This window comes from Trichechus manatus, unplaced genomic scaffold, assembly GCF_000243295.1.
Source record: "Trichechus manatus latirostris isolate Lorelei unplaced genomic scaffold, TriManLat1.0 scaffold00083, whole genome shotgun sequence".
Taxonomy (NCBI): Eukaryota; Metazoa; Chordata; class Mammalia; order Sirenia; family Trichechidae; genus Trichechus; species Trichechus manatus.
The window spans coordinates 1,484,468-1,501,681 of NW_004444019.1; the positions used below are offsets into that span (position 1 = coordinate 1,484,468).

General features: G+C 36.7%; 1 protein-coding gene across 4 annotated transcripts in view; it reads left to right on the forward strand.

Moving 5' to 3' along the window:
- PHF3 (PHD finger protein 3) overlaps positions 1 to 17,214 on the forward strand; it is a 95,625-nt gene that overhangs the window by 33,689 nt on the left and 44,722 nt on the right. The gene's annotated exons all lie outside the window — the stretch shown is intronic.

A 17,214-nucleotide genomic window follows, 5' to 3' on the forward strand; every position in this document is an offset into this window, starting at 1 on the left:
AAAAAAAAAAAAAAAAAAGCTGCTGAGGCTGCTTGTGTACAACTGAATACCTCATGGGGTTTGGTTTTTGATTTGGAGATTTAGGGTCATGGTTTCATGGGACATCCCAGTTAATTGGACTGATAACGTGTTTAGTGCTTCTGTTCTACCTCCTAGTTTGTTGCTTCTGTTCTACCTCCTAGTTTGTTGCTTAGTGCCTAGGGTCTTGCAAGCTTGCAAGTGGCCATCTAAGACACAGCAGTTGGTCTCTATTTGCATGGAGCAGCAGAGGAAAAAGGAGAGTTAGAAATAGGAGGAAATGGGTGTGTGACTGATTGCCTCCATGAACAACTGCCTCGTTTGCCATAAGACCAGAAGAACTGGATGGTGCCCAGCTACCAATACTGAACATTTTGATCAAAGATTCCATAGAAGAATCCTGAGCAAAAGGGGGAAAATGTAACACAGAATTTCAAATTCTCATGGAATCCAGTCTTTCTGGACCCATGGAGGCTGGATGAACCCTGAAACTATTGCCTTGAGATAATCTTTAAACCTTAAATCAAAAAATATCCCCTGAAATCTTAAAACTGAACAATAGTTTAACTTAACTAGTAAAGAATATCTTTCTTGGAGCATTGTGCTCTTTTAAGATTTACCTGCATGGGATCAAATTGACAACAGCAACTCAAAAGATTAGATAAGAACCTTAGGGGACAGTGAGTTTCTGTTAATGGGGGAGGAAAAACTTATAAAAGGAGGAGGAGAATGGTTGTATAACTCGAAGAATGTAATCAGTATCACTGAACTGTACATGTAGAAATTGTTGAATTGGTGCTATTTTTACTGTGTATATTCTCAACAATAACAAAAATTACATTAAAAAAGATGCAAAGATTCAAATGTGAGAAATTCACTGTTGGCTCTATTTACTAAGTCATAATCTTTGTTTTTCAATCCTATCTATCAAATACACCAAGATTTATTTCAGCTTAGCTGTAAAATTTCTGTCATCTTTCAATGTTTCAGTTCTTTTAAACAAATAGAAACTTGTTACATTTAAAAAATATTTTAACACATGATTGCAAAACTCACTGAATCTTATTTTTGGAAAAAGTTTAAACGTGTTGAATTCTGTTTACAAATTTTTAAAATGTCCAGATAATATTTATTTGATGCCATGTCATTGTTAGCCATAAATCACACAATGATGGCAACATTTCTAAACATCCATTTTCTTATTAACAGAAGTGTTTTCTTAGAAAAGCAGTTACTTTCTTAAACCAGTTGATGCCAGCTCATGGTGACCCCATTGCTAAGATGTCACCTTTATCTAGAAGGGACAGATAAATGGTGTTTATTTTTTTAAGATGACATATCACTGACAGCTGCTTATAATAGAAAAGCCAGCATGTTTATAACACTTACCTCATTGTAAAACAAAGTATGTGTAACTCATCCTTAAGTATAACAGCTCTTTTAAGGACTTTGCTGTGAATTAATGGAAGATCTCTATGTGTTATAAAGATTTTAACAGCTTCCCATTTCATTAAAATTACTGGAAACAATCTATTGTTTATATATATTTAATATAAAAGGAACTGTACTGATGATATCTGGTAACAATGCAGAGTGCTCAAGGCAAACAAATACTTTACAGGTGGTACTGTCAACTCCTCAGCTTTATGGAATTCCCAGTCTTTCCTCAGAATCTCTCATCTTTAGATAAATTGTGACTGATAATGAATCCAGCAAGGAGACTAGTGTCAGTCTGATTAAGTAAATATTGGTAAAGCTTAATTTCTTTTCAATTTTTAGATAACAATATAAATGAAATACTACTTTTTTCTTAGACACAAGTTGGCTGCTAACCAAAAGGTCGGCAGTTTGAATCCACCAGCCGCTCGTTGGAAACCCTATGGGGACAGTTTTGCTCTGTCCTGTGGGGTTGCTATGAGTCGGAATTGACTCAATGGCAATGGATTTGGTTTGGTTTTTGGGACACAAGTTGATTGTCTTGTATACCTCTTTAGATATGTACACCGTCTTAGGAGACCCCTACTTAGTATACACTTCAAAATCTAATGAAAACTATTGAAATGGTAGGTGTTTCTTGAAATGATAGAGTATTTTATTTAGAGAGAGTACCTTTTTAATGCATACTGGCCATTTTTTCATATGCCTTTTCCCCCCAAAATAGTGTTTCTGAATACCTGATAAAAGCCAGTTGCCATTGGGTCAGTTCTGACTCATGGCAACCCCATGTGTGTCAGAGTAGAAGAGTGCTCCACTGAGTTTTCAGTGGCTGATTTTTCAGAAGTTACATCACCAGGCCTTTCTTCCCAGTCACCTCTGGGTGGACTGAAACCTTCAACCTTTTGGTTAGCAGCTGAGCATGTTAACCGTTTATACCACCAAAGGACTCCTGAGTACCTCATACACTTTGACTTTTAAGCTGCATAAAATCAGGGAACCTCCTGGTAAGTGTAAATGCTTACAACTCATTTTGGGTGCTAACATCATCCTTGAATTTATTTTAGTTTCTTGCCTGTATTTTTCTTAGTTTTTTTCCTTCCTTTCTCCCTTCCTCCTTTCCCCTCCCTCCTCCTTTTCCTTCTCTTTCTGTCTCTTTATATCTCTCCCTCTTCTTTCTCCCAATCCCTGTCCCTCCCTTCCTTCCTTGTTACTTTGTATTGTACATACCTTTTTTAAGCCACTTTATCACTTTTTATCTGTTTTGGAACAAAGTAGGCTGTAAATAAAATAAATGATCTTTGGATACCTGATACGGGGTACTTTGTACTTTAAGCTTTTTTTTTTTTTTTTAAAGCACTTTGAAATTTTTAAAATGGACTGTAAAACAAAAAGAACAGTATACACACGTTTACCCACCACCGAGATTTGACAACTGTTGATTTTTTGCTTTTTGCTACTTCCATTTATCAGTTTATCAGTTCATCCATTCAGTCTGTCCATTTAGTTGAACTTCAGCATGCATCTCCAGAAAAATGGCTTCTGCATAACAATACCATAACCACATTTAAAAAATAATTTCCTAGTATTATCTAATATCCAGTCTATATTCAGATTTTACTGTTTGTCCCCAAGGTGTCATTTTCATCTGCTTTAGTCAAATAAAGTTGTAATCAAGGACCGAGTATTAGATTTAGTTATATTTCTGAAATCCTCCCCTACATCCTCGTCCCATGATAATAAGACCAAATGTCTTTTAGAATGTGCTGAGTTTTTAGATTTTTAAAATTGTTTCTTTGCAGTGTCAGTTGGCTGCTGCTTTTATTCCCATTATTTTTTACAAATTAGGAGCTAGATTTAAAAGCTTGGCTAGATTCAGGTTAAACATATTTTGGCAAGAATACTTCATAGATGAAGCTATTTAGTATTGTATCACTTCAAAGGTCTAGTTGTCCTACTGTTTTGATGTTAAATTTGACCATATTTTAAGGTGGTAACAGCCACATCTCTTCTTCCTAAATGATTGAGAATAGCACACATAATCTGTAGGCATATAACTTATAGCATGAAAATATCTAGTTCCTGATCATCCTTTCCTCTAATTGTTTTGTGCGTCTAATGATGGTGTTTGCTGGAATCAGTTATTAGTAGTAGCACACTGATGATTTTGGAATTCTGTCTTGTCTTTTACGTTTATTTGCTTAGTAAAGAAAAGTTTTCCCTCATTACCTGGTTACGCTGAACTACAGTTCCTACTGAAGAGGCTGATTACCCATTACCTATTGTCCTCGAGTCAATTCAGGCTGGTAGTGATCCTACAGGACAGAGTAGAACTGCCCAACAGTGTTTCCAAGGAGCAGCTGGTGGATTCGAACTGCCAGCCTTTTGGTTAGCAGCCGAGCTCTTAAAACTACTGTGCCACCAGGGCTCCATTTAAGGAAAAGAATTGACATTTGATAACCAGTTTTCAGAGTAAGGAGTTAGTGAAATGATCACATCTAATGCCAGTGGTGGCAAATGATTCTTCTTGACTCTTTTTTGATTGTTATAATGAGTTTACGAATTTTTAAAAATAAGTGTATTAAATAATGACTATATTGTGTTACACTCCTTTTTCTTTTTACTCAGAATCAGAGTGCTTTTAAATGTATGTTTTGGTTTAGTTTGATGTCAAATTCTGTGTTTTGCAGAGAGAATTATATAGATTGCTGTGGTAGAGTCAGTACTTCTTAAAGTACTTATTGATTACTTTTTTTCATTCAGAGAATAAATTGTTTTAATTTTGGCCACAGACTAGGTTTTTCTGAGTTTTCACATGTATAATTCAGTCAGTTTCAGTACAGAAGATTTTCTGATATGCAGCTTCACAAAAGAACATCAAATAAACTGAAAATTAACTGATCTGTCGAGAGTTTGGTGGAAACTTTTTTTTTTAATTGACTGATGAAGCTGCTTTAAATAAAATTTGATAGACAGTGGGGCAGGAGGAGAGAAGTCAAACAAATGACCTTAGTTAACGAATAAGTAATATTGGCTTCAATATAGAAACATTCATGTGCTATTTTGGGAAAAATAATTGTTCCACATGTTTATTTTCCATTAAATAGTTTTGAAAATACATTTTAACCATTTTGTGGAGCTACTTTCTAAAATGTATTAGATAACTCTTTTCTTCCTTTTTTGTAAAAGCGTATGCTGAACATAGTTTAGATTTTTACTGGTGATTTAGACATTTTAGGAAATAAATTATATCATTCTTTATTAGTGATGTTCTCAGGTACTGTTTTATTAGGTAGGGCATTTGATCCCTATATTAACTGAGCCTGAGACAAATGCACTTGGGAAAAAAAAATTTTTTGGACGGATTATTTATCTTTTTATAATAATATCCTTGTACCTATTAATGGATCTTTCTCAAACATCTGGTATAGTTCTTCCATCCCTCTAATTGAAACACCAGGAAACAGATTATTAGAACTATGTGAAATAAAAGTAAAGGCTACACTCCTATGAATAAAGGTGTGTGTGTATTTGTAAAACAGATGGACAGAAATAAACCTTATTAAAGTTGTTTTTGTCTAAGGGCTGCCAGTTACTTGATTTTCTTTGAAGAAGTGCTCCTAGGAGTTGGAATCTTAACTGAAATGAACTTGATAAGTGATCACCCAGTCCAAACAGCTCATAAGCTTCCAGAGAATCTTATTGAATAAAACAAAGTATTTACTGATTTTTAAACCTACGCTGGAGCCCTGGTGGTGCAGTGGTTAAGAGCTACAGCTGCTAACCAGAAGGTTGGCAGTTCGAATCCACCAGCTGCTCCTTGGAAACCCTATGGGCAGTTGTACTCTGTCCTTACAGGTCACTATGAGTCAGAATTGACTCAGTTGCAATGGTTTTTTTTTTTTAAAAATAACCTGAATTGGAGCCCTGGTGGTATAGTGTTTAAGAGCTCGTCTGCTAACCAAAAGGTCAGAAGTTCGAATCCACCAGCCACTCATTGGAAACCCTGTGGGGCAGTTTTGCTCTGTCTCATAGGGTCACTGTGAGTCGTAATCGACTCAATGACAACAAGTTTGGTTTTTTTGATTAAACTTACATAAGAAAGGAACCCTGATTGTACAGTGGTTAAACGCTTAGCTGCTAATCGAAAGGTCAGTGGTTCGAATCCACCAGTGGCTCCTTGGGAGAAAGATGTGACCATCTGCTTCCGTAAAGATTACATCCTTGGAAACCCTACGAGGCAGTTCTACTCTGTCCTGTAGGGTCGTTATGTTGGAATTGGCTTAGCTGCATTGGGTTTGGTTTTTGGTTTTTAAACTGGCACTGGAGTCCCTGGGTGGCATAAACTGTTGAGCACTTGACTATTAGCTGAAAGGTTAGCAGTTCAACCCCACCCAGAGGCATGTTAGAAGACAGGCCTGGCGATCTGCTTCTGAAATGTCACAGCTTTGAAACCCTATGGAGCAGTTCTGTTCTTTACACATGGGGTTGTCATGAGTTGGAATTGATTCAGTGGCAACTAACAACAATAAACCTATGTTATAGAATGACATGAGATGTATTTTACTATACATGGTTTCTTCAAAGCTAAATACATTAATTCATTTTTCATCATTTAATTATTGCAGATGATCTTTAGCTAGATATGTTTAAAATAACTATCAAGAGTTTCTTATTCTGATACTTGCCAAGTTCTAGTAATTCTCAATTCTCTTATATGTTCCAAAGTTACTGCTCTGAGTGAGTTTACTTTTGTTTTTTTTTTCTATTAAGGACCATATCTTTAATCACTGTTTAGTGTACTTGATCAAAGTTCCTTTTAGATAGAGACTTTATTAGTTAAACGTTTGAAGAAGCTTTAGTTCTTAGGCACACACTGAAAAATTCTACTAGTTTTATTTTCCTGAGTGAGCAACTTTTTTTTGTTTAGTTGTGCAATGTTGGGACAGTTCCTTCTTATCTATGCTTTCTATACTGTTAGCGTTTTAACTCAGTTCTGCAGCTGCTGTGATGGGGTAAAACCAAAAAACCAAACCCATCGCTGTCGAGTTGATTCCGACTCATAGCAATCCTATAGGGCAGAGTGGAACTGCCCCATAGGGTTTCCAGGGAGCGGCTGGTGGGTTCAAACTGTTGACCTTTTGGTTAGCAGCCCAACTCTTAACTGCTGCACCACCAGGGCTCTCTGATAGGGTAGAGGCAGGCATTTAATTCTATTTATTTTGGTTGTCAAGGGTAACTTCCTGATTAGTATCCAGTTAAATATGGAGGTCCTAATCTCTTGAGATAGAAACTGGGAACAGTGAGATTTTGTAGTCATTCATGCATTTGTTCATTCAAATAGTGCTTAAGACTGAGCAGACACTAGAGATACTTCAGAGAGCAAAATTGACAAAAATTCCTGCCCTCATGGAGTTTACCTTCTATTTAACTGTTGTGTATAAAAACCAAACCAAAACCATTGCTGTTGAGTTGATTCCGACTTATAGGATCCTATATGACAGGGTAGAACTGCCCCATAGGGTATCCAGGGAATGGCTGGTAGGTTTGACTTGCTGATCTTTTGGTTAGCAGCCGAGCTCTTAAGCACCGTGCCACCAGGGCTCCATGGTTATGAATAAGACCATTAAAAATACCTTCCTGGGCTGTTAACAGATTAGGAATGTTAACTGTTTAAGCATTTCATAACTGAAAAGTGTGCAATCTTCTGAGACCTCTTTGATCTCTTGTGTCTCTGGTTTTCTCCTATATTTGAGTAAAAGTGAATAAAATGTTGTAGAACAAAGTGCTTGGTTGGGAACCGATTCATTAGAATATGGAAACTCAGTGAAATGTATTGTTAAGATACATATTATGAGAGGGTTGAGTTGCAATTTTTTTTTTAACCTATTCCTGTTTTATGGTAGCATGATTCTTATTGAGTAGCATTACAGGCATCAACAGCTTACACCATGGTTCCACAGTTTTATATGAGGTATGATAATTTACTTTGGCATAAAAATTATCGGTACTGTTTGGTCATTTAACAAATATTTATTGCATGCATTATGTGTGCCAGACTGTTTCCAGTGTTGGAAGATACAGTGGTGTATGAGACAAAGTCCCTGCTGTCATGAAGCTTACAAGTCTAAGACCGTAAAATGTCTGGTTGTTTGTTAATGGGAGAAAGGGTGTCTTGATTTATTTGAGAGATGGCCAGGGCAAGCCTCTCTGTGGAGATAACATTAAAGAGTAGCAGTCATCTTAGAGATAGCTAGTGACTAGCTTTTTGCACATTCTGGGTAAGCGATTACATTCCAAGCAGAGAAACAACAAATAAAAAATGTACCAAGTGGTAATTAGTCCTTCTGTCAGATTAAAGCAGTTCCCCGAGTCTTGTTTTTGTATGTTTGCATTCATGTTTACAATTTTTCACCCAATTATTATGAGTCTCTAATTGGTAACTGTGTTAATAAACTACAAGACAATGATTTCCTTGTGTGCCTACCCACCAAAATAGAAAAATCTAAGAAATAAAATTTAAAAAACCATAAAGCAATCCTTAAATCACTAATACCCTCCCCCTTTCATACTAACAGAGTGTTTACCTTGTCACTGTAGGTTTTGTGCAAATTTGTACAGTGGATAGCCAAGTGTCTCTTATCTGTACCTGTTTTCAGAAGCATGGTGCAGAGCTAATTCAACTGAAAATTTGGAGTACACATTTTGGTACTTTCCTTGATTTCACAATAAATGTTGCCTGGTATGGTAGATTAAAAAAAATATTTTGGTACTTTTCTTAACCTTTATTATGATGTCCTATATTTAGATACTCCTTTTATGCAATTGAGGCCCTTAACCTGCAGTGCTTAAGCATTTGGCCGCTAACCAAAAGGTTGACAGCTCGAATCCACCAGCCACTCCTTAGAAACCCTATGGGGCAGTTCTGCTTTGTCCTTTAGGGCCACTATAAGTCAGAACTGACTCGATAGCAGTGGGTTTGGTTTTTCGGTTTGGGTTTATGAAATTAGATAATCATGTTTTGAGGTAAAGTTTCTATTTCCATTTTCTGTAGGGATGGTTTGTAGTTATATGATAGTATATCCACCGTATGATTTAGTAATTCTTTGTGAGATAGGATTTAACTCTGCTTTTTGTTTTGCCTGTAATTGGTAGACTTGAAAAGTATAAAAGTATATCCTTCTATCAAACCCTTAAAACCTTAAAATTTAATTTCAGTGTGACCACACATCTTTTATATTTATTCAGTAATACGTTGGTATTACTCTGTTCTTTTGCTGTTTGTAGCCAACTCCTTGAAAGGATTTTCTGTGCCCTTTATCCTCAGTATCTCTCTTCCATTCTGTATTTGCTCTCACCACTCCACTGTATCACCAGTCACTATCATGCTTCAGATCCAAGGACCAGTTTCTCTTTTTTCTACCTGTCGGTGGCATTTAACTCAATCTCTGCCTTTTGAAATGATTTCTTCACTCAGTCTGTTGTTTACCACTCTCACTCAGTGATTCTCCCACCTTCCTGGTGTCTTCCTCTCAGTTTCTTTTGATACTTCTCTTCATTTGCCTGGCCTCTAACCCTTGGAGGGTCCCAGGGCTCAGATTTTGGATATATATGTATATATGTATACATATTTTATAATGTATTTTTGTTGTTGAGAGTGTACACAGCAGAACATACATCAGCCAATTCAAAGTTTCTACGTGTACAATTCAGTGATAATTGATTACATTCTTCAAGTTGGGTAACCATTCTCACCCTCCTTTTCTGAGTTGTTCCTCCCTTGTTAACAAGAACCCACACTCCCCTAGGTTTCCTATCTGATCTTTCAAGTTGCTGTTGTCAGTTTGATCCCATATAGATAGATTTTAAAAGAGCATAATTCTCAAGGCAGACATTCTTTACTAGTTAAGCTAAACTATTGATTGGTTTTAAGATGATTCCAAGGGATATTTTTGGTTTGAGGTTTAAAGATTATCTCAGAGCAATAGTTTCAGGGAGTCACTCAGCCTCCATGACTCCAGAAAGTCTGGAGTCCATGAGTATTTGAAATTCTGTTCTGCATTTTACCCCTTTTGATCAGGATTCTTCTATAGTATCTTTGATCAAAATGTTCAGTATTGGTAGCTGGGCACCATCTAGTTCTTCTGGTCTCATGGCAAAGGAAGCAGTTGTTCATGGAGGCAGTTAACCACACATTTCCCTATCCTCTTCCTGTTCCTGACTCTGCTTCTTCCACTGTTGCTCCAGGTGAATAGAGACCAATTGTTGTGCCTTAAATGGCTATCTTGGACATCTTTATTTGTACTCACTTTCGTGGTGATATCATTCAGTCTCATTACTTTAAAAAAAAAAAAAAGATTCAATTCCCAATTATATATCTGTAGCCCAACTACTTGTCTGAATTCCAGGCTCCTGTGTTCACTTGCTTTGGATGTCCACTAGGCTCCTTAAGGTTAATGTCCAAAACTGAACTCTTGATACCTACCCTCCCACCACCTCTACCCCTCCCCTAAGTACCTGTTCTTCCTGCAGTTTTCCCCATCTCTATAAACGGCACTTTCTCCACTTCTGCAGTAGTCTTAGCCACTACATCTCTTACCTGGATCGTTGCTTTAGGCTATAACTTCTCTGCTTCTTTCTTCCCTTAGGGGTTCCTTGCAGTCTGTTTGCAAAACAGCACCCGGAGTGATCCTTTAATCCTTTTGTTCTCGGCAGTACACAGAAACCGTGTTGCCATTGAGTTGATTCTGACTCGTAGTGAACCTATAGGACATACACAGATAGCAACTATGAACTTTTTCAACCTCTGGATTGGGAAGTGGCTGTATCACTGAGAATGCATGCTGCCGCAAGGCAGGGGCCTTTATATACCACTAGACCCTGGTAGGGGCTCTGGGGTATAATTAATGGTACTTCATATGTACCATTTAACACTTAGGGTAGGCTTGTGGGATGAGGCAAGAAAATAAAATCCATACTACCTTCCAAAAATTCAGGCACACTCAATGATTGTGCATGCTTCCATTAATGAAAACACATGGTCAGCAAAAATTTCAAAGCAGAAAATAATTGGGTCACCAAGGGGTTAAAAAGTTAGATCACACCACCCTTGTGCTCACAGTGCTCTGCTAAACTTCCATCTCCTTAGAGAAAAAGTCCTTATTGTCTACAAGACCCTAGTTAGTCTTTCCCGGTACCTCTTACCTGCTGTCCTCACCCCTCCTGCCTCCCCTTACTCTCCTCCAGCCACAGATTTGCCCATTCTCTTTCTCTAACACCCCAGGCATACTCCTGCCTCCAGGTCTAGACATTTGATGTGCCCTCTTACTAGAAAGCTGTTTCCTCAGAACTGTCCCCTCAACTTGTTCAGGCTTTTGCTTATTTGTCATCTCAGCAGTGCCATCCCCAGGTTGCTTCTAGACTACACAGTACGTTTTTGGTACTTAGAAAAAGACACCCATTTTCCCACGTGGATGAAGCCCTGTGCCTAGGTACATAGCTTGGAGAGCAGAACAGGGCCTGGATTTCAGCCTCCACTTTATCTCTTGGCCTGAAGCTCATGTGCAGTAAACAACCTTGGCTTTCTCTTTAAAATGTAAAATTACAAATCATTCCTCATTCTCTCCTCTGCATTCCGTATTACTCTTTTATTCATATGATTTATCATCTAACATGCTATGTATTTTACTTATTTGTCTCACTTTTATTAAAATGAAGCTTCATGGGAATAATTTTTTAAAATTTTCTTTTGTGGAAAACTTCAAACATGTAGAGGTAGTGAGAATAGTATAATAGACCCCTCTGTACCTGTCATCCAGTTTAAACAGTTAATAGTCTTGTTTCATCTATACCCCTACTCACTTCTCTGTCCACCTCCCAGGTTTATTTTGAACCAAATCCCACAAATCGTAACATTTCATCTGTAAATATTTCAGTATGTATCTTGAAAATAGAAGAATAAAACATAATGCCATTATTTAAATGTCTAAAGTAGTTCCTAATATTTCTAAATATTCCGTCAGCTTTCAATTTTACCCAATTACCTGAATTTTTTTTTTTTTTACAGTTTGAATCAGGATTGAAATAAAGTTAATACATTCAGTTGGTTGCTTTGTAAGTTATTTTAGTCTATGTAGGTTTTCCTCACGATATTTATTTGTTGAAGACACTGGGTCGTTTGTCTTGAGAATTCTGTATCCTTGTTATCTAGAATAATCTAGAACAACGTGTGACATACAGTAGGTACTCAATAAATAAATAATTTAATACAGGTTTTCCCCACTCTGAAAGTAGAGCATTCTTATAAAACCTTTCGTAAGCTGAAATGATGTAAAGCGAAGAAGCAGTTGCCATAATTTGTGTGGGAAAATTTTTTGAGCATTCCTGGACCCAAAAAATAACCTACCAAATCATACCAAACAACATATAAAACCTAAAATAACACTAACATATAGTAGAAGCTGACACGCTGAGTGTAGTGCCTGGGGAAGGAGCTTGGCAATGCCACTCTCGCTGCTCGGGGTTCATGCTGCCTCTTTAACGGCTCACTGCAAAACAAACACTGGATGCTTTTTTCGTCTTTTGTCTTTTTTTCATAAAAGTGAAAAACCCTCTTCCCATTTCTTTGAGCTAGTGAAAACAAGTACTCCTGTAAGTCTTTCATAAAAGTGAAGTGTAGAGTAAAGCAAACTTTTGGAAAGTGGAGGATACCTGTATTTTAGGACAAAATTAAAATGTTAAATTTTTAGAGATGATTACCATCTTCCTTTATATTTGCTTAATAGAATAATCTTGGCAGTAGAGCAGTTATCTAGACAGGAAGAGCACTTAGGGCTATAAAAAGTTATTTAAGAAAACCTGCCAGGATACACTGATAATGGCTATCATTTATTTAGCATCTTGTTTGTGTACAAGGCAGGTACTGTGTTAGAAACTACATTGGTTTGTCTAATTTTCATAGCAACTCTTTAGTGGAGGATGGTAATACGTACTTTTACCCTGTGAAGAAATTGAGGCTCAGAGAGGGAAGTGAAGGGGAAATGGGTGTAGACATTAATATTTTTCTTAACAAATTTTATAGAACTAGAGACAACTCTTCAAAATCTACGTGCATGTACAAGTTTGATAAAAAGCAAAAATTTAAAAATAGAAAGGTAACACCATAGAAAACTTTGGCTGAGTATATCTTTTTCTAGCTTTTTATGTGCATTCACACGTTTTTGTACATCATTTTTTAGGGGAATTTTTTTTTTTAATTGTACTTTAGGTGAAGATTTCAGAACAAATAGTTTCTCATTAAACAGTCAGTACACATTGTTTTATGACATTGGTTAACAACCCCACGACATGTCAACACTCTCCCTTCTCAACCTTTTTTTTTGGTGAAAATATACATAGCCAAAGATAAAGCATTACAAAAATTTCTATACGCACAATTCAGTGACATCGATTACGTTCTTCCAGTTGTGCTGCTATTGTCACTTTAGATGAAGGTTTACAGAACAAAATAATTTCTCATTGAACAGTTAGTACACATGTTGCCCTATGACAGTGGTTAACAACCCCACTACATGTCAACACTGTCCTTACTCAACCTTAGGTTCCGTATCACCAGCTTTCCCGTCCCCTTCTGCCTTCTAGTCCTTGTCGCTAGACTGCAGTGCCTCATTAGTCCCGTTTTGTTATATGAGGCTGTCCAGTCCCCAGCTGAACAGTGAACCTCGGAAGTGACTTCATCACTGACCGAAAAGGGTGTCTGGGGGCCATACTCTTGGGGTTTCTCCAGTCTCTTTCAGGCCAGTAAATCTGGTCGTTTTTTGTGTGTGTTAGAATTTTGTTCTACATCCTTCTCCAGCTCTGTCCAGAACCCTCTGTTGTGATCCCAGTCAGAGCAGTCAAAACATTTTTAATGCAAAATTTATTGAAGATTGATTAGGAAATAACATATTATTGTATAATAGAAATTTATATGTAAATATAAGACTTTAGAATGTGAAAGTAAATATAAATTATAGTGGAAAGATGAATAATTTGTGTTAGATTAACTGATACTATTCTGAAGAAAAATTAACTTAGATTGACACCAAATATTAAAGTAAGCTAAATAAGGAAAAATACTTACATTAAGTAGGTAACCTACATATTACATAAAGCATTCATATAAGTTTGTTGAGAGAAAAGCACATTAAGACCTGAGTATGTGAGTAAGCAATGCTAAAGACATACATAAAGGCAGTATACAAACCTGAAGTATTCAAGCTTTTTTAGTAACCACATTTATTTTAAAGTCTGAAACTCAGTAAGTCATTATTGAGACTTATATGAACATCTTTGCATTATAAATGGTTTATAATGTTTTTGGAAAGCCATTTGATTTTTGTGTGTGTGTGTGTGTGTGTGTGTATTATATATTATATATATATATATATACACACCAAAAAACCTGTTGCCATGCAGTCAGTTCTAACTCATAGCAACACTATAGGACAGAGTAGAACTCTGCCCCACAGGGTTTCCTAGGCTGTAATCTTAAGGGAGCAGATCACCAGGTCTTTTCTCCTGTAGAGCGGCTGATAGGTCCAGACCACCAACCTTTCAGTTAGCAGCCAAGTGCTTGCCTTCTTTGATCCACTAATCCTGTGCTTTAACTTTGTTTATTTTGAAGATAGGGGAAGAAAGATGTGTGTGTGTATAGTAGCATTACATTTTTCAAATTAGGAATATGCTAATATCCAAAATGATAAAATCACCCCCAAAGTGGTTAATTGTAACATACAACTTGAAGGAATATATCATGCCCCAGCTTTTTTTAGAATGAATGTCAGTCAGCCATGCAGGAAAATTCTCTCACAGAAGGAAGCCAAGCAGAGACTGGGTGGTCTTCGTCAGTGTTGGAGGAGAAAGCTGTGGGGGTTCTGTTAGGAGATATCTGTGTATTTTCTCATTCTGCTTTCGAAAACACAAACCCTATGAAAGAGATATCTAACCTTTTTTGTTGTGACACTGCAAAGATACCATGCTTCCCCCCCGCCCCGCCTCAAGTATGATACTTAATGCCAACTTTTATAATAGAGGAAATAACTGTGTCTTAGATGTAGTTGAACTGAGTTTGACCTTTGTACTGCCTGTATGAATTAACACATGCCAAATGTGAGGGGTCTGTACTGTGCTTGTGGTTCTCTACTTTATATGGAATTAAAGTGATTTAATCAATTCCGATGGCTGAGAAAGGCATTAAACTTAACTTCAAATGATTTGGTTTTATTCTCTTTTTATCTCATTTACCTCTTCTTCCTGAAAAGATACATTGGAAAATCTTATTAGGACCCTGTAGAGCCTAGTTAGGAATTTGGACTTAAATCTAAGTTTGTTGGGGTGGCTTTGGAGGTCTTACACAGAATGGTAACATGATCTGACTTAATATTTTGAGAAGGACCACAGTAATGACTGTGGAGAATAAACTGTGTATGTGTGAGAAGGGGAGGGAGGGTGTGGAAATAGAGGAAGCTGGGACACTAGGAGACTATTATGTGTTATAGTCTGGATGAGAGATGGTGGTGGTTTGGAGTAGAATGTTAGCTGTGGAGGTGCTAAAAGGTCAGATGCATGTTGTATGTTTAAAATAGAGCTTGCAGGATGTGCTGACCCACTAAAGTGGGATATAAGAAGAGAGGAGTTAAGTATGGTTCTAGAGTTTTAGGTTTGAACAACTGGGTAACTGGAAGTTCTGTTTACTGGGAATACCCAGGAATGAGCATTATTTTGGTGGGGGGCTGGGTGGAAATTAGTGTTTATTTTGGTTATATTATGTTTGAGGTATCTGTTAGCTTAGTGGAGACGTTGAATTTAACTCTTTTGGAGGTCAAATGAAGAGGATCCCTGGTGGCGCAGTGGTTACGCACTTGGCTGCTAAGCGAAAGGTCAGTGGTTTGAACCCACCAGCTGCTTCACGGCAGAAAGATGTGGCAGTCAGCTTCCATAAATATGACAACCTTGGAACCCTGTAGGGCAGTTCTGCTCTGTCCTATAGGGTCACTGTAGTTGGAAACGACTCAATGGCAGTGGGTTTTGGGGGGTTTAGAGGTCAAATGAGAGCATGGGAGTGGAGATATATACATTTGGAAGTCGTTGGAGTATAGATGGGACTTGATGAGATCACTTAGGAAAGAGTGATTGTAGATAAAGAGAAATGGGAGAACTGAACCCTTCGACCCACAAACGCATAGAGGTATGCAAGAAGAGGAGACTGTATCAAAGGAGATTGGCTAATGCCATGGAAGGATGTAATGTCCCAGAAGTTAAGTGAGGAGAAGGGAATTCAAGAAGGGGAGAGGAATCAGCTGTGTCAGATACTGCCAGGAAATGGAATAAAATAAGACATGATAATTGTCAGGATTTGGCTTGCTATCCTGCTGATTCTGCCTTTGCCAATAGCTCTCAGATTAATACATACCTTTTCATTCTCTGCCAACAAACACTGTTAATCAGGTTTGTTGCTTTTTTCCTGAACTGTTTTATTTTCCTCTTTTGAATAGTTTTTTTTCTCCCCCCTGATTGCAATATAAAATACATGCCCCTTGTTGAAAATTTGGAAAACACAGAGAAAAGTATAAAGAAGACTAAAAAACAAAACAAAACTCCTTGGTCTCCTTTCTCCTGGACATAATTACTGATAACATTCTGATGTATTTTTTCTATTCTTTTTAATCTGTGCATCTTTGTGATGTATATATTATATATATGTTTTTATATATAGATGACACCTAACAACATGTTGTAATATAGAATCGAGAGTAAAAGTAGTTTTAAATTTTGCTTTTTAAAACGAATATGGTGGAAATGTTAAGTGTCTGTGACAACTTAAATATGCCATCATAATATTCCAACTGAATTCCCCACCTGTCTTTTTTCATAATTATGTTTTAAATGAATCCTGATTAATTTTCCTAAAGTGTGTTCTCCTCTCAAACTTTTAGTGAATAGTATGTAGTGGTTAAGAGTAATACATGCTTATAGCAAGAATTCAGAAATAGAAAAAGTTACAGTCTTAATATTTTTTAGAGAATAGTTGCTGCTACAATTTTCATCTGTTTCCTACCGATCATTTTTTTCACTTTAAATGTACATACACTCACATTTCATTTGTTTGTTTGCTTATTACTAACAAGAAACACTGTTTTCTAGCTAGCAATTTTCTTCATAGTCCTTTTCCCCTTCTATTCTTTCTTGTTCTACCTTGGTCAAATTGTATGAGCAGTTTCGTGATTCTACTTGTAAGACTGATCTCCAAAAAGATTCTACAATTTTAAAGTATATTTATAAAGAATTTTATTCTCTTTAAAGTTTAACATAGATCACTATCCTGTTGAACTCTTTTAAATGAAGTTCTTGGATACAAAATGAGGACTATATAACTTCTTGATGTTCCTTATCTAGGATGAAGATAATAATTAACATTTGCATAGTGCTCTAAAGTTTACAAAGTGAGTTTACAGTACAAGCTCTCATTTGATTCTCACAACAGCCCTGTGAAGCAGCTAGGAAAGATGTCATTTTCATTTTAGTGATTAAAAAACTTATAGAGAGGTTAAGTGACTTGGCCAAGTTTTATTTAATTGCTGTAACAGGGATTTGAATACAGGCCTTCTGGTCAAAATAATTACCTTCTTTTTACAAGATTTCATACAATTGTGCTTTTAGAATTGCTTGTAAGTGTTGGCTAGTTAGTGGCATTTGTGTTTTTATACGGAAATGAACCCAGTG